General features: G+C 44.2%; 1 protein-coding gene and 1 non-coding gene across 7 annotated transcripts in view; one reads left to right on the top strand and one right to left on the bottom strand.

Moving 5' to 3' along the window:
• FGF13 (fibroblast growth factor 13) overlaps positions 1 to 23,280 on the top strand; it is a 490,212-nt gene that overhangs the window by 49,793 nt on the left and 417,139 nt on the right. The gene's annotated exons all lie outside the window — the stretch shown is intronic.
• On the bottom strand, positions 11,149 to 11,280 carry LOC123842671 (small nucleolar RNA SNORA63). The gene has a single exon (XR_006790458.1). It is a non-coding gene; the product is annotated as a small nucleolar RNA SNORA63 (small nucleolar RNA).

The following is a 23,280-nucleotide window of genomic DNA, read 5'->3' as shown; positions in this document are numbered from 1 at the left end:
TGTGCACAGGTTCACTGAGTAATGTTTTACTCCTCGAACCAGGACCTTGGAAACCGAGGATGGATCAAATACCTGGTTTCTGCTAAGAGCCAAGAAAGCAGAAGCCAGATTAGGCAAGGGTGGAAAATGGAGAGAGAGAGAGCGAGCAAGAGGAAGGAAGAAATGGAAGGTGTAAGTGATGTGAGCAGGAGTCCTGCGTAAGCCTATGTTGGAATCAAGAAACAGGGCCCTGGTGGGCCTGGTGGATTGTCATCTCCTCACATGACCAGCTGGCCAGAAAGGGTTAATAAGTATTCCTTCACTAAGGCTAGCCTTCCAGCTTGCTGCAGAGCTAGCCCAAGAACTATCAAATTCATCACATATAACTTTCTACTCAAATTGGATTTGGGTCCTGATATTAAGGAATAAAAAAATAACCACTTCAAATGTTTATGAAAGTATATGGGATTTTTATGGACCAGTAGGGAACATACTAGAAATGAAAGAGAGATAGAGTAGTGTCTGAATTTTTATGTTGGAATCATATCTTGATGAAGCTAATTTTAAACAACTGTATTTATTGAGGACCCACTGGAAGCAAAACACATTCTATGTATGTTTTTCGGTTTGTTTTTGTTTTTTTTTTCCAGGAAAGAGACAGAACCAGTCACACTGAAGTGACTTGAATGTTTATAAAGGAAAATAATAGAACAATGCATATTCTTTACCCTTGAAAAGCTTATGAATCAGCTGCATGTCAAAGCAATATCATAATCACAGTGTAGAGAAGAGAATCCATTGTTTTCTTGTATAGAGTCATTAACATTCTAACTTATTCATTCATTCGGAAATCACACATTGAAAACAATTAGCACGCTCTTTCACTTGCCTGTGATAAGTCCTCCTTACTCAGGAAGCTGTTGAGTAAGGGGCACGCTGACTTGTTATTAATGCCTTAAATATTTTAGAAAAAAGCAGCAGATTTAGATACGACCCTGAATGTTTTCCGTTTTACAAAGTACAAGTCATTATGAGTGGCCATACGGAGACAAGCAGGTAGACAAACAAGGCAGTACCGCAGAGCTCGGATTGTGGTGTAGGGTCTGTTCACACCCCCATTTCTGCAGAGAGGATCATAGTTGAAGAGCATTCAGTAAGGGGTTGGATTAGAACCTCAGATCAGAAGGTATTCGTAGGCATTCCTTCCCCCACTCCCTTGCACTTGGTTCTTTAACAAGCTTTTTCAGTATTCTTTGGGTACTCTGTTGTACAACCTATGAGAAATTAGGCATCTAATAATAGTTTTCTTAAGGAGGAAAAAGGAGCACAATCTAGACTTTGCATTTCACACGTTCCTAATAAGGATTCTTCTTTTAAAAATAGCCATGAGAATGGATCCTTATTCTTTCATCAAGCTTGCACTGGGCACCCACTGTCCGCTCTGGGGACACAGAGATGAATGGGACATACCCTGCTTGCCAGGAGCTCACAATCTAGTAGGCCCCACGGGATGAGACACACATAAAGACACCATCGAGGACCTATGGGCATTCAGGGGAGGAGGAAATTGATTCCTGCCTGGGAGACTTGCAGAAGAAGGCAATGGAGCCGGTCCTTGACAGCTGGGTTGGATCTGGATATGCAAAGAAGGGGGAAGGCTGGGGGAGCAGTCACAGGGTTGCGAAAGCATATGGCCTGGTGGCTAACAGTGAGAGGTAGATTTTTCTTGGGGAATAGGTCTCGGGAAAGGGAATGGATGGAAAGTCCGGTGAGTAATGTAAGTTGAAGCTAGACTGGTAAGGACAGCCTTGAATGTCAGGCCAACAATGTCTTTTGGACTGTATTTATTGGCAGTGCTAAGACATAGCCAAATGATTAGCTAGACAGCCTTACAAACAGATATTTACAGCATATTATGGCAAGAAGCATAATAGAAGCGAGTGCAAAATGGTTGAAAGCACAGAGGAGGGAACTACTCAGCTGCCGAGGTGTGGAAGGCCTGGCACACTCAAGAAAGGCTTCATGGAAGTGATGACACTTAGCTGAGTCTTGAAGGCTGGAGATGAATTCTCCGGGGGATGGAGTGGCGACTAGCCTTCCAGGCAGAAGGAACAGTACCTTCAAAGGCCCAGAGGTCTGTGAGAGTCGTTATGCTGGGGCATGATGGTTACTTTGGTAGAGACAGTGTAGGTATATGGGAAGCAGGGAGCAAGAGATGAGACTAGGGAGAGGGCGGGGACCCCATCACGACAGACCTGGCAGGCCTGGCAGGCCTGGCTAAGCAGCTTGAACTTAAAGGGCCACACGCAGGAAAGAGGCCTGAGCAGACGTGTGCTCTAGAAACAGCATTCTAGCTGAGGTGAGGAGGGCGTGTTAGCACAAAGGAGGAAAGTTTGGCTTGCTTGGGTGGGAGAGGGATGGCAAACAGTGGAGAGGGGCTTAGAGTCTGGGATAGATGCGGAAGATGGACTGAAAGGATTTAGGGGAATGGTTTTTATATCTTTTATTAATACTACAGTTTGAGCAATAGGACTCTTTGTTCAAAGGAGATCTTACACAAACTCTTTTGACGGTTTGGGCACTGCGAATGCAGGCTTAGATGGGGACAATCAGCATGGTTTCTTTTAGATACTCTCTCTGTGCCTGGTGGCTCTCCAGTGAGTTATCTGGGGGTATTCTTTGATACCTAGGTCATCGTAGATCCCAAGGCATTCTGAACAATTGTTTGTACTCCAGTCAGGCTGAATTTATGAAAGGGTTTTCAGGGCTCTAGGAAGAAAGCAGGGCAAAAGTGGTACCTAGGCCAGAGGTCAGCAAGAAGAGCTTGTTGGAGGGTCACTGCACCAAGGCTCCTGGCTCTTGGGGTGAATGAGGCTGAAATCCAGACAGTGCTTGGCAGCCTGGTGAGGGTCTGGTCTCCTCCAGAGAGGATGCCTTTTTCTAATTCATCAGATCACATTATGCTCTAGCACTGGGTATTTGGGAAGACAGTAGGAAGAGGGGGTGATAAAGCAGGAGAGAATTTAGGAGTGAAATTGGACTCAGATCCCTGCCCCACCCCTTACTAGGTGTGTGCCCTTGTATAGCTTTCCTTACCTCTTAGGGCATCAACTTCATTATCAAGCAAACATAAATAATACTAGTATCTCATTCAGAGGGATTTTATGAAGGTGAAAGAAGAGAATTTGTATAAAGTGCTTCACACAGGGCCTGCCACATATTAAGTGCTGCATACATTTTGGCTACTAATATTCTTATTTGTAATCACAAGAGTGTTTACTCACTTAACACCAGTGGCTTCAGACATCGTATCTTGATAAATTTCTCTTTACGAAGAAAGAACGCCTCTTGGTTCAACAGTGTGAGCATCATTTATTTTTAGCTATGTCCCATAAAGGGAATTCCAGGAATTAACACCAGCCCTGGTTTTTTGAAAATTATTAGGAACTACTTCAGATATAAAAATGGTATGAAGAATAATCTAGTGAACACGAATATTATGTGACTAAATATTATGGATACGGTTGGAGCTCCTTGTGTGTCCCTCACTGATCATATGTCTGTCCTCCCTCCCTCCTGGAACTTTCCAAGATTCTGAATTTGGCACGAGTATTTCCACGCATGTTTTTATGTTGCTATTCCATTTGGAACTACCCAGAAAATATATCATTTGTTTTTCATTATTTTTACTTTATGTAGAAGACCTCTTACTGTATTTATTCCTTTGCTGCTCACTCCCCCCCCCACGTTTATTATGTAGATATTAATATATATTTGTTGCAATACATGAGGGAGGGAAGGAAGACCTTTGTTAATTATTATGGAGAAGACCGTTGCCTTTTTATTGTAAAATGGAAAGAGTTCATATTTTTTAAATAGTAAGGATATTTGAAATTGACTTTCTGTGTGTTCTACACAGCAAGAAACTCCGATTTTGGAATTTTATCTGACACACCTACAGGCCAATCATGAATCCAGTGTGTCAGTGCTTGCACCTTACTAAACCTGGATTAGATGGCTTTATTGATGAAACTTCCAGAATTTTGTTTACACAACGCTCACCTGGATTTAGAGACTTGGCATTTTGACTAGTAAGTGTGAAACTTTCAGGAAAAGTAATATGAAAAATAGTTCGGGTCACAAGTGGTTATAAGGAAACACCATGCATCTGGAAACTGTCCTCTCATGTTTAGTCATTTGAGCATGAAATAGTATCCTAGTTTTCATTCTGAATTCCAGCATCTTATATTTGTGAGGTATGATGTCTTCTCAATAAGTGTGATTGTATAGTTTTTGAAAAGATAGACATGTGTAGTTTATATTCTGATAAATTTGGCAGATTACTGCTCCACAGCATTTGCACTTGGGTGTTTGAGAGGAGACCCAAGCATTGTTATTTTAAAAGCAGTATATGGCGTGGACAGGATGACATCGACCCCCATTTTTGCTGCGTGGAATTTGTCTGGCTTTGTGGGCTGATAAAGGATGCCATATTTATCTTCCGGATCAAACGTGTGGCTGGTCAGTGCTGATATCACATATGGGCTCTGAGATTGCCAGTTGGGGCTCCAGAGACGTTGGACATTTGTCATTACATATCACATGAGAGATTGGGGCCACTGGAGGTTTTGACACCTGGCCATGAACCGTGGGGATGGAACTCATCTGGCAAACTGTTATTACCACCATCCCAAGTGAGATGTCCTCATTCTTGAGGTGTCGCCACCATTCACATCTCAGATATTGGTAACAGAAAGTTGCCCGGGGTGAGTTGAGATGATTGACATTGACTGAGCTTCTACTTTGCTATAATTAATGCAGTGTTGACATACTGGCTTGATGTGTGTACGCATGTGTGCGTGCAGGAATGTAATTGCTGACTTGACTTTTGCTTATCTTCTTCTCTGTAATTACAATATATTTTATCTCGATGTTTAGATTAGACTTGCCATTTTCCCATAAACATTTTACTATATGTCAGCTACTGTGCCAAGTACAAGGTGCATAGAGATTATTTTACCCTTGAAGAGCTCACAATCCAGGAAGGGAGACAGACAGTGTACTTTGGCAGGTTCTTCATTTGAGTTACATGCAGCAGAGGAACACAAGAGGGAGAGGACTTGAATTTGTAGAGGATACATGCTAAGGGAGGCTTCTTGGAGGAGGGGATGTTTGGCATGAGTCTTGCCGGATGAGTAGAAATTTGCCAAATTGAAATGCAAAGAGAATACTACTTGTGAAGGCACAGAATCATGAGAGAAGCGTGAGTTTGGGAAGCATGTGTGGGGCTAGGAGGACTGGAGATCCAGGCCTGGGCCAGGTCTTAAAGGACCCTTGTGTCATGATCAGGAGCTTGGATGTTATCTCTTAGGTAGTGCAGAATTGGTGGAGAGATTTTTATGGCAAAGTGGAATGTTTGGATTGGGTTTTAGGAAGAGCTCTCTGGTGGCAGCTTGGGGGAGCTATACCTGAGATGGTGGTGGAAGATAGGGCCCCATTTTGGTCTGGTCTAATGCAAAGAGCCTGGGGCTAAGTCAAACTTAGTTTGAGTCCCTGCTCTACCACTTACTGGCTGTGTGACATCGGACAAATGATATACCTTCTCTGAGCTTCAGTTGGCCCTCAGTGAAGTGGGAATGACAGATTGTCCCTCGCGTGAGGACTAAATAATGTCAGGCCTAGTGCATGGTAGCTGCTCAGGAAATGCCACTTCCTTTCCTAGTCTCACATCTGCATTCCTACCCTTCAAACGATGCCTAGAATAGTCTATTTTGCTCTGATATTTTCCCAGCAGCATCTGTCTGGGTCTTGTTCTCCTCAGATGGCTTTGTGGGGTTTACTTTATTTCACTTAGCTTTTGACTCTTCATTTCAACTTGACATAAACAGCAGCTGAAGGACCTGTTAACTTTTTCTTCACCTTCATTGACTGTGGTCTGTAAAGCCCGAAGGTGTTGGCTGTGGATGGCACTGTATCTCGTCTTGCCTTAGATTTTAAGTCTGTTCTTCATGGCCATGCACAGTAATATCTGCAGGCAGGAAATTTGTTTGATGGCACTCTTTTTCCTGTAAAATGCTGAATTTAATTAGGAGTTGATGCCCCATTGGATCCAAACCACACTCACCAGTTTCCAAAAGATGTAATGAGTTACTTGCTATAAATACCCTGTAGGTTTCATTTCATTTCAGCATTCCTCTTATTGAGTGTCTGCCACATCCAAGCCTTAGGGTTGAGTGATGCAGTGAGCGTTGATTCATGCATATCCTGTGCCTTCCCCATACTTGCTTTCCACGGTGACGAGAGACATGTAGACTGCTTTGTGATTGAATGAAAGTGGAATTGACTGAGTGATAGCTGAATGAGCAAATAAGCTAGACAAGGACTTGCTGTAAGAAAGCAAAGGAGGGGGACATTCATCAGGAAGGGATCGGGCAAGCACTTCCTGGAGGAGGTGGCTTTTGACACGACTGTTAGAAGTTGAGTGAGACATCTGAAGATGGAGAGGTGGCAAAGGAAGGGGCTTCACTCCAGACCAAAACAACTGTATAAGCAAAGACACGGCATGTAGTTGAGGAAGAGCATGTTGTTCTTTGTGATCGGAGGATAGATGTACTTGAAGACAAGGCCGAATAAAGGAGCAAGGGTTCCGGGTGGCCTTGACTGCCTGATGTGGCAGCATACACTTGACATTGAGGGCATCCTAGACATTATTTACAGATCATTTTGTCGTGTGTGTGTGTGTGTGTGTGTGTGTGTGAGTGTGTTTTAGTACACGCTCATTATAAGAAACCTGGAAAATATACACAAAATCCACAGAAGACAGCATAATTTACCCTGGGGAGAAACCACTCAAGTTTTTGGTGAATTTCTTTTCAGTGTTGAATTTATTCAGTGGGGATCATACATGTTTACAGCTATACTTCTTACATCTTTTCACTTATCATATTGTGAACATTTATTGATGTGATTCAAATGTCCTTAAAACGTCATTTGTCGTGACTGCATACTGCTCAATCATATGGGTGTATTGCATTTTATCTAATCGTTCTTTTATTGTTGGCTGTTTCAGAAGTATATAATTCTGTATATGAGGGCTGTGATGAATGACTTGGTAAATCTTTGCATTGTCAGTGAAGGTTTTTGAAGAAAGGCATTGACATGATCCAATTTCAGTTTAAGGACAATCTTTCTGGGGGTACTATGAAAAATAGATTAAAGAGATGGAGAGATTTGAAGCAGGGGGAAAGAGTAGATGGGAGAATATTCCATTAGTACAGGTAAGATGAGAGACACAGCAAGCAGGTGGCAGTGAGAATGGAGAAGAGGTGGTAGACGAGAAGGACTCCAGGCAGGAAAATGAACAGGAATTAGGATCCATTGTTTGGCAAAGCGTGGCTTCAGAATCACCATTTTGTAAAAAATTGATTCCGAGTCTCGTGCCCCCCACTAGCATTGCTGAGTAAGACCCTCTGTGGGTGGGCCCTGATTTTTGATGAGCTCCCCGACTATTGTGCACACTAACGTTCGAGAACCACTTACTTAGGCCTATGGGTTGTTGGATTGAGGGCCTTGGTTTTTTGTTGGCTGGTGGCCAGAGGCCACCCTCAGCTCCTTGTCATGTACATGGGCCTTCCCAACATGGCTACTTGCTTCCTCAGAGCCAGCAAGGGAGAGTCTCTTAGCAGGAGGGATGTACATTCCAGTGCACTGCAATCGTACACATGATCATGTAGGCCCTGTCACCTTTGCGATGTTCTATTGGGTAGAAGCAAGTCATAGGTGTCCCCCACACTCACGGGGCAGGGATTGTATAAGGGCAGGACACCAGGAGGCTGGGCTCCTGGCGACCACCTTAGAGTCAGACCCCCACAGAGTGTGGGAGGAATGGGAGATGGTGAGTTCAGTTTTTCACATGTGACCTCGAAGGTACTTGTGGGCAGAGGTGGATTTATTATGAATAGAAATTTCAGCTTCAAAGCCCTGTACTTGCTTGGCCCCTTCCAAGGCCATATGACTAATTTTATCGTCAGAATTTTGTATTCTATTTCTAAAAAGAGTCTCAAATTGGAAAAGCTTTAGGCCTCACAAAACATAGATTTGCCTCCGCCGGTGGGAGATGTCAGGTAGGCAGTGCTTCTCGGGTCTGGAGCTTAGCAGAAAGGTCAGTCAGTGCCCATCCAGCGCCTGGGTAGCCCATTGCAGGAATGGGAAAGCTGTCCATTGCCACCAAGCATAGCAGGTCCCCAGAGCCCAGCTTCCGGTGAGTTCTTTGCTCTTGTTGGAGAAATCTTGGCTGCCCAGAGCTCACCATGACAAACAGCCCCTAGCTGTGGCTTGCGACACCTTGGCCTAGCAGCTGTTACCGGGAGGTGGTCATTAGCAGGGGGAAATCCCTAAATCATTATCCCAAGCACTTTCTGAGGAGCGTAGAGGACACGTTCCAGAAGACTATGTTTGTATCTGGTCCAGCATTCTTCGGGAGCTCATGCTAAGCAAAGAGGAGAAAATAGAAGTCTCGGGCAAGTGTTTGCCATGCTTGTTTCTACGCATCTGTTCTCCACTAGGCGTCTGCATCTCCAGGGCCAATGTGCCTCTGGGTCCAGGCTCCTGTGCTGTGACCAGCAAGAACCTTTGAATGTTTCTGCGTTTCTTTCTGTATTCAGGACCTTACAGGTTCTTAGCCCAGGATGGTGAGTCAGGGAGTCCACATTTAGCTACAGTCTCTGGGAGATAACTCATGGAGGACAACCTAGGAAGTCAAATAAGTCATAGCCCTCTACCTCCTGTCATCTGAGTGCTGGGGGATGGCTTTGCCTAAGGTGGGGAGTTGAGGGGCTTTTCTTCTAGTAGGTACTTGACCAGCACTTACCTGGCAGGGTTTGAGATTCTCCATCTAGAACACATGAGCTATGTGATGTGTGATGATGCTGGACAAACTGCTTAACTTCTCTGAGTCTCAGCTTTGTTATCTGGAAAATGGGCACAATAATAATACGTATCTGAAAAGCTTGCCGTCACGCTTCGGTTAGATTTCCCCAGAAGGTTCTTAGAACAGCGCCTGGTACAAAGTGTGTGCTGTAGCTGTTAAATTTTGTGATTACTGACATGCATATGAAAAGAAGCGCTCAGTGCATTCTAGCTGTTTCTGGTTCCTGGTTTCTCAATCAAAGGACACGAAAAGTACAGCTGTTGTCATGTCCTTAAATGCAGAGCTGGGGTGGGGCCCAGGGCTCCTGACTAGTTGCCGAGTCGTTTTGCTGTTGCAGTCCCAACTTTTAGTCTCTTAAAGCCTTTGCTTAATGAAAAGAAATTGAGCTTTTTGTTGTTCCGGGCTTATTGTAGTTTAGGAAGCGCATTTTGATATTGGGGACCTCTCGAATTGACAAGCAGTGATTGTCTGAACACTCTCCTCCTCAGGTAGGAAGGGCAGAAGAGCCCTTGTTCGTAATTGTTTCTTTCCACCGTCGTGGTATATATTCATCCAGCCCTTTCCTGAAACAATGGACGTGTCCTGGATACCTCTCTGTTGCTGATTTGGGGTTGGTAAATACACAGCTTCGTTGCTGCTCCTAAAACGGTGAGTTATTGTATGCTTTGTGAACAGCACAAAATGTTCTGAATAGGAAACCTCCTGGTAACTCTAAGTAGGGCAATTTTGAGCCCCTGTCGTCCACTCCTGCTCATGTGCTTGCGTTCCGTGTAGCCAGAACCCTGTGTCACTAACACCTGTCCTAGGAAGTCCTGTTACCTCCAGGACCCACGGACATGCCAACCAGGGTTAGTCAAGGGGTGTTAGGTCCTCGGTAAAATGAGAAGACCTTTTCTGTATCTGTGTTGTTTTTTTTTTTTTTTTCCCCTCAAGATGGCACCTGGGTTAGTTTCCTAGGATTGCTAGCAAATTACCATAAATTTGGTGGCTGAAAACAACAGAAATTCACTGTCTCACAGTTCTGGAGGCTAAACATCTAGAATTCGAGGTGTCAGCGGGGCCATGCTCCCTCTGACGACTCTAAGGGGGAATCCTTCCTTGCCTCTTCTAGCCTCTGGCATTGTTGGCCATCCTTAGCATTCCAATCTTGGCTCCCATCTTCCCATGGCCTTCTCTCCTCGATGTGTGTCTCCTTTTTCCCCATGACCCAAGTGTCCCTCTTCTTATAAGGACACCAGTCATTGGATTAGGGTCCACCTTAATCCAGTATGGCTTCATGTTACCTTGATTACATCTGCAAAGACTCTGTTTCCAAATAAGATCATATTCACAGGTACTGAGATGTCTTAGTTCGGGTGGCTGTCACAGAATACCATAGTCGGGGGGACTTCAATAACAAATATTTATTTCTCATAGTTCTGGAGGCTGGAAGTCCAGATCAGGGTGCCATCATGGTCAGGTTCTTGATAAGGGTCCTCTTTCTGGTGTATGGACAGCTGTCTCCCCACTGTCTCCTCACATGGTGGAGGTGGTAGAGACACACCTTGTCCCTTGTAGAGACACCAGTCCCATCATGGCGAGTCCACTCCAGTGACCTCATCCAATCCTAATTACCTCCCAAAGGGGAGACAACATGCATGGGGGTTAAGATTTGAACACATGTTTTTCGGGGACACAGTTTGACCCACAACAGTAGGTATACCCCTTTCTTTCTTATTTCCCCTATTTTATTTTTTAAAAAAGGAGAACTCCCCTCAACCCCAACAAGCTAATGGTACAGGAATAACTTGACTTGTAAATTAGGATGAAAAGTCATAGACTGCTAGAGCATGAAGAGGAAGCTCTAGAAGATACCATCCATTTCTTTTATTTTCCAACTGAGGCCTAGTGGGAGGAGAGTATTTGGTTATGGTCAGAAATCTGGTGAGGGGTAGAACGAGTCATCAATCTCCTTAGGTTTCCTAACTCTCAGGTCAGTTTTTTTTTTTTTAATTTTTATTATTATTATTTTTTATTATTTTTTTTAAAGATTTTATTTATTTATTTGACAGAGAGAGACACAATGAGAGAGGGAACACAAGCAGGGGGAGTGGGAGAGGGAGAAGTAGACTCCCCGCTGAGCAGGGAGCCCGATGTGGGGCTCGATCCCAGGACCCTGGGATCATGACCTGAGCCGAAGGCAGACGCTTAATGACTGAGCCACCCAGGCGCCCCTCAAGTCAGTGTTTTACTTGGTAAACATGTCTGAGACCATGCATCCCTGGCTGCTAAGCACCATGGCGGACAGGGCTAGAAAGGTAACAGCTTTTTTTTTGAGCAGGGGGCAAAGACAAGGCGGCACTTTACAGCTACATTGTAACTAGATCCTGCATCTTTTCCATTACTTCTTGATAACAATGCTGATGGTTGTGGTTGAAAACTTTCATGTGGCAACAGTGCATTGAGGCAAATTCCTGTAAAACCAGAAATAGCTGGGAAAGTGGGAGCCAAGGTTGGTCCTGCCAATAGTTGGAGTTCTTGGCTGTCTATTGGGGAGGGGGGAATTGACAGCCAAAAGCCCTGCCAGGTTCCCAACTCTGTCTTCTGCCCATTTCAGCTCAATGCATCAATATTTTTATTGAGCTATTAACCCGAACGAGGCCCTGGGGATTCGCTGATGAGAAGAGTAAACACTGTCCCTGCCCTCACAGAACTCCCAGTCAAGCCATGGCTGAAACAGTGCTAGACTCAACTCATTTATCTGAGAGCTGGGAGAGGAGAAGGGCCTGACAGGGGCACCCAGTTCAACTGGGGGTGGGGGAGCTGAGGCCCAAAAGATGATTAGGAGTTATCCGGAAAATGAAGAGTGGAGAGGGGTTGGAGGTACAGGAGTGTTCCCGACAAAGGGAAGGTGTGCGTGATGGCTTGGAGGTGAGCAAGAACAGCACATGTTGGAAGGACTGAATGGAATTCAGTTAGGGTGAAGCACAGTGTATGGGGGGGGGGCGGGCGTCACGAAGAGCTTTGCAAACTTTATTTCAGGGATTTGATTTGATTTCCCCTGAGGCAGTGGGAAGTTCTTTCAGGGGGGTCTAGGTGTGGAGTAAAGTATTCAGGATAGGGACTCCAACCCCCAAATGAGAATGAGCAGAGCTTTATTCTGAATAAAGAAGGCATCAGGATATCTCCATTCAGGGTAGAGCCACTCTCCGGTCTTTTACTCTCCATATATGTGGGTTCACAATTAGCTCCAGCATCTGCCTCAGGCCCTGGAGCTAGAGACTTCCCTTGAGAGTGTAGTGCACAGGTTGTAGTCTGTGGTCCTGTGTGTGCATGTGTGTGTGTGCGTGTGCGCATACGCACCCTTATGCTGGCCCACACAGGAACACTTAAAGCCTAGTACATATTAGCCTTGTTTTTTAACTTAATAGCCTTGGTAATTGCCCCAGGGCCTCTTCCATCTTTTTGCAATAGTTCGCTCTGAGCTTAGAGTTTCTCTGGATCTACTTGTACCTTCCTGTGCAGGATTTGAGCTATGGCTTCCTCTTTACCTGTCGATCTGAGCCTCTGTGCTTTTTCCATCTCCAGGGAATAACTCAAATTCTAGTACAAGGAGCATCCTCTCGTCTCCCAGTTGTTAACAGTGCTGCAGTTAGATCCTGTTAGGCAGTGGAGATTAGTTCATCGCCTTTTTTTTTTTTTTTAAGATTTTATTTATTTATTTGAGACAGAGAGAATGAGAGACAGAGAGCATGAGAGGGAGGAGGGTCAGAGGGAGAAGCAGACTCCCTGCCGAGCAGGGAGCCCGATGCGGGACTCGATCCCGGGACTCCAGGATCATGACCTGAGCCGAAGGCAGTCGCTTAACCAACTGAGCCACCCAGGCGCCCTAGTTCATTGCCTTTTTAAACAATTATTGTTCCCCTAAAGAGCCCTTTTTTCCCTAAACCTCCCCCCATGAAATTTTAATACCAGAGACAGGCTGGGCTGCATTTCTCTTTGTATATTATATGTATATCTGTGCTTCGTATATAAAAAGAATAAGGCTTAACTTACATTTTTATAACATGCAGGATTAAGAATGACAAAGATAAAAGTCAAGTTAACAATTAAAAAGCTACTAACAATAAACGTATTTGTTTATTTGTAGTTGCAGAGTAACTTTTATATACTTAAAAATTGCAACGGGTCAAATTGCATATGTAGCTTTCCAATTTATAGAAATGTGTAATATTAGTAACAATGTGACCAGATTTTAAAAAAATCGTTCTAAATTGTTTTTCTAGTAAAAGCAAACAAATGGAAAAAAATAAATTCACTTCTTAAAAACACTTCCAGTGAACTTTTAACTATTCCTTGATCTGGGAAAATACCTTCTAATTTAATTGGCTGCTAGATATTTACTCCGATCTCGCCTACAATTTCTTTGCATTTGACATAATTAGTGATTAAATAGCGTACTAAAATATAAATCGAGGACCAAATGTAAATATTCCCAAGGCAGCCAACGGCAGCTAATAGGCACTCACATGCCACCTCTTGCTATATAATTTCTAGGATGAGCAATCAATCCAAAGAAAGTCTTCCAATCACAACTATGTATTGATCATAGTTTTGTAGTACTGATCTTGCATATGTTTTTTGTATCATCTATGAATTAATTGTCAATGCTGCTCATCTGATAGCCAAGAAAAGCCAATGGGAGAAATTAAATTCTAAGCAATAAGATTTTGTTAAGGAGGGTGAAGTTCAGAGGGCCACAAACCATTGTAATATGTAAGTTTTTTTTTGCTTCCCTCCCTAAGAAACAACTTTCACCCTCTTGGAGTCCGTATTGCCTCCAGGAGACTGCATGGTTTATCGGATTATATCCTCTTAGGAGTCTTAATTCCCTAATATATAGGGCCTAGGAAAGCTGGGTATTAAAAGGATATAGGGCAGAAGATCAGAAAAGATTCAGGGCATGTACCATTGTCCAAGTAGGGTACGAAAACAAGGGGACTCAGGCTACTTCAGGGGGCAGATGAGGGTTGTTTTCCAACAGGAAAATGGAAGGTGCACTATTTGATAAGAATCCCAAGCCACCACTTCCAGACAGAGCCCTTCTCTTCCACACCAACTCATCTACCTGTGCCCCAGGGAGGAAGTCACTGTGGATAGCTGAGTTTGACTGTTTGCCCTTTAGGTACCAAAGGAGTTTTAATGTGAAAAATTTGAGCAGGTATCTTTCTCAAATGTCCTAGTCACCACTTGAAGCAAATACTGCTGAATATAACTTACCTTTTATTGGAGGCTTAAAATCTTCCTAAGAAGAATCAGTTCTTGAGGTGTGAGGCACACTTTATCTGCCAAATGGTCTGAGACCACTCTGGGTTCTTGGGCTGATGTTTCTGAGTTTAGTTTTTGTTTTTGTCTCCTTTCCTGGCAGGCCAGTACCTGTCTCTTTGACTTGTTAGTGGCTTACTGGTAGCATTCATTCTCCTCGCTGTCATTTGATGGTTCTCAGATTTCAGGTGGAGATCAGTAGCCAACCCTGTAAAAACTTTGTATAAAGTAGGAGCAAGGAAGTTCTCGGTGAGGGGCTGTCCTGTGAATACATTTTGTAGGACTGGGTGTATGTGTGCACATGTGCTCATGTTCTCCTCTCCCTGTTATCACCTGAGCTCTGGATTGGTGAAATGCACAAGTAAGTTTTGTGCTGGATAAGCAAGTGATTGGTGTACTGTCTTCTCAGAAGAGTTTATAGAAAGTGTACATACAAAGAGGTTTATCTCAATGGGCCACTCAAGACTACTTTTGAAGGGCTTCGGCCTTGAATCAGGGGCTACAAATTTCCAATTCATAAAAAAAGTAACCCATGGGAGTACTAGGTTGTTTTGTACATGGTGGTATGTACCTGCTCAAGTAATCTTTCAAGTAGCATTATCCAATGGTGTTATTAAGAAGTGCTAATTAACATTTGGTTGGGAAAATGTAATTACTTGAATGGGAATTTTGACCCAGATACTTAGCTGCTATTCTTAGGCCATTTTTCACTTAAACACACTTTTCTTTCACTAAACATACTAACCAGATATAATGTTGGTAGCCCTTATAAGTGTGAGCACTTTAAATTGTCAGCATTTGTCAAAATCAAGTCCTCGTGTATTGACCCTGTGTCTGTGTAACGAAGTATTCTCAGTGTAACACAGTACGTGGGGCTTCTTGATGTCAATTCCATGTTTCTAGTTTAATTTTTAAACCTTTAATCTTATGTATCACAATAGTATATATTACATATATAGGTCTTGAAATGGAAAACCTTTGAAATGGTGCAAATTAATGATGTATTAAGTATCACGATTTGAAGAAGGCAGTGAAAACATCCTGAAAGAATAGAGGAAGAGTAAAGAAAGGAAGAAAAGCGAAGAGAGACAAAGAATCCTCAAGGGGAATAATAGGGCTTTGCAAGTACATTGCCAAATCACCAAGACTGACAGCAGAAAAGGTCAAGGCCATTTTAACATTGCAGGAGACGAAATCCAGGTTGCCTTTGAGAAGTAATGCTGTTTTGACTAACTCAGAATTCTACTAAAGATTTGCTGTTGGCGACAAAAGGGAATCACAGCAGGACTGAGGCCTGCTACCTCATTGTCTGACAGATTCTTGTGTTCTGGGCAGGGCGGGTCAGGACCCTATTGGGTCTGTCCCCAGGAATGTCAAAATACTCTCTAGGCATCCAAGCCTCTGGGGATTGGCAAGGCCTGTTGTGCGTTGAGGGCTAAACTGACATTAGGGACTCACTCATTACTGCCAACAGCTCAATTACAAGTCCCCCAATGTGGCTGAAACTTCCTGGCCTTTCAGTGTTAAAGATGGACACACCATATTTATTTGTTTCTGTTTTTCGACAGACTTTGTGTTGCTTTACCATAATATTTCATGGTTTGTCGTAACCACTGGCCACTGACAGTGGAGAGCCCATTTACATCGAAGCATGCTGGATCGGTGCTGATTTGGGGAGAGTTTTTAGGGTAATTATATTCAGAGTCATTTTTTCCCCTTTATTCATTTGAAAAAAAGGTGGCCTTTAGGATTTCTTGTGTAGGCTGCATACACCAAACATACCCTCTCACTGGGAAATTCTATCCTTCTTGCTGAGAAATTTTAGCATTAAATTATAGTCCCAAATTATAAGGAGGCAATTCCTGGATAGCATTTGAATAGGCAGGTGTGTGTTCTGTATGGGGCTGACCATGGGGGTGGGGTGAATAAGGAAACGGAGGCAGAGTGGGAGGAAGGTAGGAGCTGAGAAGAAAAGCGGTTATCATCCACTTCTGTCTTTCATTTCCTCCAGGCTCACACATTTGGCAAGTGAGCGTGTAAGTAGAGAGCCTTCTGTGAGCCCAGGGCATCCCCCTGTGAAGGGAGTCCTTGGCTACTCATCTGCATCTGCAGAAAGAAGGGAGGATGTTCCCACGATCTGGGGACCTACTGTGTGCCAGACACTTCCACACATGGTCCGTATATTCTCCCTGAAATCATATCCAATCAGAACCCCAGAATGGGGCTTTATTTGGAAATAGAATCCTTGCAGTTGTAATTAAGTTAAGATGAAGGCCGTACAGAATGAGGGTGGGCCCTAAATTCAGTGACAGGTGTCTTTATAAGGAAAACGAGATTTGGAGTTAGACACCTCCAGGGCCCTGTGGAGATGGGCGCAGAGATTGGAGTTAATGCAGCTACAAGCCAAGGGACCCTACAGGTTGCTGGTAACCACCAGAAGCTCAAAGAGGCTGGAGGAGCCTTTGGAGGAAGCATGGCCCTGTAGACACCTTGATCTCAGACTTCTGGCCTCCAGGACTGTGAGGGAATGCATTTCTCTTGTCTGTGGTATTTTGTTACGGCGGCCCTAGGAAACCAATACATTCTGTAAATAAGGCCTGAGGACGACCCGGGTAGGTGGATCCTCTCAGATGCCATTTGTAGACTGAGAAGCTGAGTTTTCTGCCTCACTTGCGGCACAGATATTTCGTGAGCACCTGCGATGGGCCAGGTACTTGGAGGGTTATAGGTGGCTAAGTGTGGCCCTGGCCCCAGGAAGCTCCCCGAGTGTGTATATGGCGTCGTGATCACTTCCTCTATATTGCGGGAAGGGGGAGCGCTAAATGGAGTTGGATTTTCCTCAGAGGCCCTGTAACACTAGGCTGTTAGTCCTGGGCTGTCTTTATCAGTTTATAGGCTTCTTTGATTGGCTTTTTTGGGTGTCTCTTCTTGATTCAAAGAAGACTAACAGGAGATAGGCCAGTCTGAGGAAATCCAGATGGAGATGTGCTCCCTCCCCCAGCTCCTCTCACCTGATTCTTTCCTCACCCACAAAAGTTGAGGGGACCATAGCTTAATTTTCCTTCGAGAGAGTGTTGGGATCTAGGAAGGTTTCTTAGGCTGGCGACATTTCATGCGGATTTTGAGGAATTTCTCTGGTGGGAGAAGGGAGGGAGGCAGAGGGTGGAGGCATCCTTGGTGGGGAAGGCATTTCAGGTGTACGTTGTGTGGCTTTGTCGGGAGCGGAGGGAGAGGAGGAAGAAAGCGAGGTTGAGGCCGTGATGAGCAGTTTTTTTCTTTTTTCCTGTTTTTAACATCTTTATTAAAGTATAATCGACATAAAACAAACAGCATATATTTCAAATGTATACTTTGATAAGTTTTGCTGTCTGTGTACGCCGTGAAAGCATCACCACAATCAGGACAGTGAGGGAGTCTGTGAAGTCCTACCTTTTCTAATTACATATCTGTGTAAGACTGAACTTTCGTCACGCGCCTCAGCTATAACAACCTATCCCAGCGAGTCGAATGCAGAAGCAAGTGTGAAAATCCAGCTATCCTCTATTAAAGCAGACATGAAAGAGATTTGCAAAAACACAAACCATTGGTACTCTTGCCCCCATTTTTGGTTGTTTTAAAAAATATGGTTGTTCTCAGTAAAATGTGGTTATTTTTAATAAAAATTGGATTTATGTAACCACGTAATTCTTTATATTAACATGTAGTAAGTAGGTTTATAATGGCTAACTTTAAATGTATTAATACCTGAATAGATTACGAACTTTCAGTTTTAATTTATTTTTTCAGTTATTTATTTATTTATTTATTCATTCATTCATTCATTCATTCATTCATTCATTCATTCATTCATTTAAGTAATCTCTACACCCAACACGGGGCTCGAACTCACGATCACGAGATCAAGAGTCACATCCTCTTCCCACAAAGCCAACCAGGCGCCCCTCAGTTTTAATTTCTAGTGTGATGAATATTGACAGATATAACCCATATAAATAAATGCCCTTTGGGCTCCTCAGTTATTATTTGTTTCAAGAAATTGTCCTGTTTTTCCCCTTGCCACCTCTCAATTATTTTTAAGAATCTGAGATCACAGCATTTGAGGATTGTTGCTATAGAGGGCTTTGAATGCTATGCTGAGGTTCATGGAATTTTTTTTTTTTTTTTTTTTTTTACCTAAGTGGTGGGGACGAATTGAAGATCTTTCCAGCAGAGGAGTGATGGGCTCTGCCTTGAGTATAGAAGGATGCCTCTGGCAGCATAGAGATGGGGAAGACCGCAAGTGTCCAAGCATGGGAGAAGGAGAACCTGCCCAAGGGACCTGGCCATGGGGCTGGCGGGAAGTGCTCTGCCTTAAGGGGTAGTCAGGACAGAAGGTACAATCCCAGGATATTGTTCTCAGAGTATGTGGTAGTGAACTGGCCCCCCAGAAAGGGGAGGGTCTCAGGCAGGGTTAAGAGGGAAGCAGCTTCTTAGTTCCAGGGTTTCTGGCTAGCCTGTAACAGCTCTTCCAAACTAGGGGGCCTATTACTTGGGCATGAGTAATGTGGAATCAATAGCCCAGATTACCAAATAAATATCCGAACATGAATGTGCTTAGAGACCCTGGCTCCATCCTCAAAATCTGCATAGCAGGGTTCTCAGAGGCAGGAAGTCCCCCAGTGGCCTTTTAATCTCATGGGTTCCTTGTACTGTCCATCCAGCTTTTCCAACTTAGAGGGGATGTAGTGTTTGCATTGCTGAGCCCTAACTTTGCCAGGGTGTTATTTCATTATTATTTTGAATGGCCTGAGACCACTCTCCAAATGCTCATTCTTCTTTCCATTAAAGAAAGACCTCTACTTGCCAATATCACTTTAGCTTTAGCTCATGTTCTATGGGGATGATGGCCATTAGCAACACCACAATGAAAACAACATTTTGATGAGTGCTTATTCTGTTCTTTTCATATAGTACTGTATTTAATCCTCATAAAACCTATGAGGGTGGTATTCTTTTTATTCCATTGTACATGTGAGGAAGAATCCAAGGCTCAGAGTGGTACCACCACTTGCCCAAGGTCCCGTGGCTTGAAAGTGGCCACACCTGGCATTGAACCCTGGTGGACCGGTACCAAGTCATCTTTCTTAGCCACTGAACTATACCTGAAAACCACAAATCACTTCTTCCCCCAAACAGTTAAGAGTTAGAGAGGTCTATTATTTAGTGGCGGATTTGGAAGAACCATGTACTTAATTAAAGTTTTCCTGGAGAGAGTACTTTGTTATTCTCTGGAAGTTTGCACCTTGTCTATTTTTATTGTGTGCAGTTCCATTTATGATGTTTTTATGTGGTTGTGTTTTTATCTTTCCCTTTCTGCGAGCTGTCATTTTTATCTATAGAACCTATAGCTGATTATGCCATTTTCTCACATGACAACTAAAATATTGACAATAAACTTCTCAGTCATTGCTTGCAGCTTAGAAAAAAATGTGATAAAACACATTTATCATAACTCCGTTTTGGGTACTATCTGTCTTCATATTCAGGTGACAGATGCACTTGTGAAGAACGGGTGTTTACAGCACTGATTTAGATCTCACGGAAGGAAGGTGGTGGTCTCGCTTAGCCTGTGGGCTCCTCAGCAGAGCCTGTACCTTGAGTTCTTGAGCCCTGCAAAGTCTTAATTTGGCCTGAGCTCCAGGGAGCTCTTTTTCTGGTTCTCAGACTAATCTGTGTATTGGTCCCAGGGTGCACTAGACCCATGACCTTATGTTCACAGAAGTGCATATGGCTTGAGGTGCGTCATCAGGCACATGCTTTTAGCAGCCGGTTAACAAATCTTGACTGAGTACCCACTATGTGCTTATTAGCACCAGAGTACTGAATTAGATAGATACGATCTCCATCTTCATGGTTTATTAGGGGAAACAGAACATCGAAGAGCTAAACAGAAACCCATTAATAAGAGAAGTGGAGAAAGGCTGCAGAGAAGATGCACAAGACTGGGAGGGCTGCCCTAGTCTAGGGATTCGGAGAAGGCTTCCCCAAGAAAGCAACTTTTCAGCTGGAATGGGAAGGATGTGGCGGGGTTGATCTCTGATGAGAAGGGAGGAGAGCATTGCTGGTGGAGGGATCCACAGATGAGAGGGCCCATCAGTGGAGGAAACAGCAACATGCTAGAGAACTGCAGGTCCAGCAGGGCTGGAGCAGGAGAGTGAATGGAGGGTGGCCTGAGATGATGCTGGCTTTGCACCTTTTCTATGGCAATGGGAAGTCATTAAAGGAGTGTAGGCCTGGGGTAACATGATCCGATTTTGCATTTACATTTTGTAAAGGTCAATGCGGTTACTATTCATTCCACAAATAATTAATGAGCATTTACTACATTGCAGTGTTTGTCCTGGGTTCTGGGCATAAGTCAGGGAATAAAACAGACTAAAAAAGTCCCTGCCCTCATGGGATTTATATTTGTGCATACGTGCGTATGTGCGTGTACGTACCTGCGTAGTGGGAGAGGTATAGTAAAGAAAGCAACAGGTACTTATGGAGAAGCAGCAGTGGTCCGGGAGTGTGCCCTGGGGGAAAGGGTGCCTGTTTACACAGAGCCGTGATGGAGGAGCTCAAGCTGAAGGCCGTGTTTCAGCAAAGGCCTGAAGGAAGTGAGAGATGGAAGCCTGACGGAAAAGTGTCCCAGGCAGATGATAGCAAAGTACAGAGGCCCTTAGGAGGGAAAATAATGGGGATGTTCAAGGCCCAGCGACAAGTCCAGGGCGGTTGGAATGGAGTGAGCAAGGGAGAGTGGTGGAAGCTGAAATCCCTGAGATCGTAGGGACTCAGGTCATGGAAAGTCTTGTTGACTGGGATAAGGATTTCAGCTTTCCCGCTCAGTGAGAGGGGAGCCATCGGAGGAATGATGTCAGCTGCATGTTGGCTTGACAAGGTCAGTCTGATTACTGCCCACCCCCTATATTCCCTGGCCGCCCTGTTGGGGACAGAAGGAGATGACAACTTGGACCAGGGCTTTGTGGGTAGGAGGCAAGGTCAGAATGACTTAGTACAGAACGGATTTGTAGAAGGGGAGGAAGAGAAGCAGGGAGACCTGGGAGCAGCCTGCTGTGTGAGTGGGGGCCCTGGGGATGGAGCGGTACGGGCAGGTCTGAGAGAGAGTTAGAGCACAGAGCTGACCCACAGGACTTGCTGATGGGTGGGATGTGGGGAGTAAGGGTAAGACTCCCAGGTTTCTGATTGGACCAACTGGGTGATATCATTTCCTGGAAGCACTAGACAGAGCAGTGAGTAAGGTGGGTTGCCTGATTCCACTTTGAATTGGGGTTAAGCTGGAGATACCTGTGAAACCTGAAAGGGGAGAAAAAGAGTAGCTCATTGGATGGACAAGTCTGGACTTCAGATGCATAGTGCATGCTGGAAATGTAGATTTGGACCTTGACGATGAAGATGTGAAGGCCAAGTTAAGCCATGGATTATGGATGAGCTTGTACAAGAGAAGAGTGTGCAGAGAAAAGGGCATGACCCAAGTTGAGGAACACTCTTTTTTTAATGTTGGGAAAAGCAAAATCGGTAAGACAGAAATGAAATGTCCAAGGGAGTGGAAGGAAAATCAGAATGATGTCCTTCACAGAAGCCAAGTGTTTCAAGAAGAGCAGTTGCCTTGGTCTGTTGCTTTAGTGCCTTTGTAGATGCTGCTGTTAGTACCTGGGCTTCCCTTCTCATCCCGCTCTGCAGATTTCTCCCACATTGGGCCTCATTTTACCTTTTGTGCCTATCAGCTAGTACAGTGCCTGGCATGTAGCTCTACTTCAGTGCTTGTTGAGAAAATGGATTAATGAATCTGTAATAGACCCACAGTGATGACAGGTCTTACTACGTTTAAATTATCTTTTTCTTTAAGGTACATACGAGAATCATTTTAAGATAAGCAGAACAAACACTTTCTCCCCCTTTCAGTCACCATTGTACAATTCTGGAAGCCTGACCATTCTTAGTACCTTTAATTGGCTGCCCTCCTTTGTGTAGTCTACTTTCAACGCTGTAAGGAATTTGACACTTCGTGTAGTAAGCTCTTTTAAAAAATATGCTAACATTTTGTTGTATTTTGAGTGATCTGACCATTCTCAAGTGTCTCTGGATACAAGTGAGGACACATAGCTCATGCCTATTTTTGTGGATTCCTGGGTGTTTCTTATAGTTCTTTGTAGATAGTGAGGTGCTCAGTAAATCTTTGCCTGACTTGCAGGGTAGGATGGTGACAGCTCTGTATTTATTAGTAACAAAAGTGATTTTGTATGGACAAGCTCAAGGGTTGGAATCAGAAGACCTGGGTCAGAGTCCACACTCTGCCTCATACCAACTGTGATCTGGACAAGTCGCTTGACACCCTTGAACCTCAGTTTCCTCTAATCAGAAGCGAGGGGCTCACACCTCACTCAGGAGGTATCCAGGAGGATCAGATGAGGTCGTACAGGCGAAAGTGCTTTGTAACCTGGAACTTGGTCCCCCATGGAAGGTATGTCTGTTATTGAAACCCCAGCCAGAACATTCTGAGGCCTAGGGAGACAGGAGCCTTACCCAACCTGTGCCAAGATGTGACGTATTGAGTTTTGGTAACTACTTCAGTCCCCTGCACACTTAGGTCTATATGGAGGGAGCTGTTCTTGTGAAAAAGGCTGATGGGCTATGGGCCACAGACCTTCTCTTTGGACCCAGTGTGGACTTGCCATGACCACACTGTTTTTGTCCTTAGTGCAGAAATAGTCCCTGGGTTTGGGGGGGAGGGACAGATTGGCTAGATCCCGCTGCCTTGTTTCTTCAGCTGGCCTTCTCTACTTCCACACAAGCTTCTTTAAGGCAGTGAGAGAGGTGGGTAGTGACTTGGGTTTTGTAGTCGAGTAGAAGTGGGTTTGAATCCCATCTTTATGACTTATTGGATGTTTGGGCTTGAGAAAGCTACTTAACCCCTCTAAGCCTGTTTGCTTCTCTGCACCATGGGGCTAATGCGACTCCCTACCTCACAGGGCTCTTATGAGAAATAAAAGAAATGATGCATGTAATGTGCTTAACACAGTGCCTGG

Source organism: Mirounga angustirostris, unplaced genomic scaffold (assembly GCF_029215605.1).
Source record: "Mirounga angustirostris isolate CCGP_5_RB_7025 unplaced genomic scaffold, mMirAng1.0.hap1 SCAF_11, whole genome shotgun sequence".
Taxonomy (NCBI): Eukaryota; Metazoa; Chordata; class Mammalia; order Carnivora; family Phocidae; genus Mirounga; species Mirounga angustirostris.
This window is presented reverse-complemented; position numbering and strand designations above follow the sequence as displayed.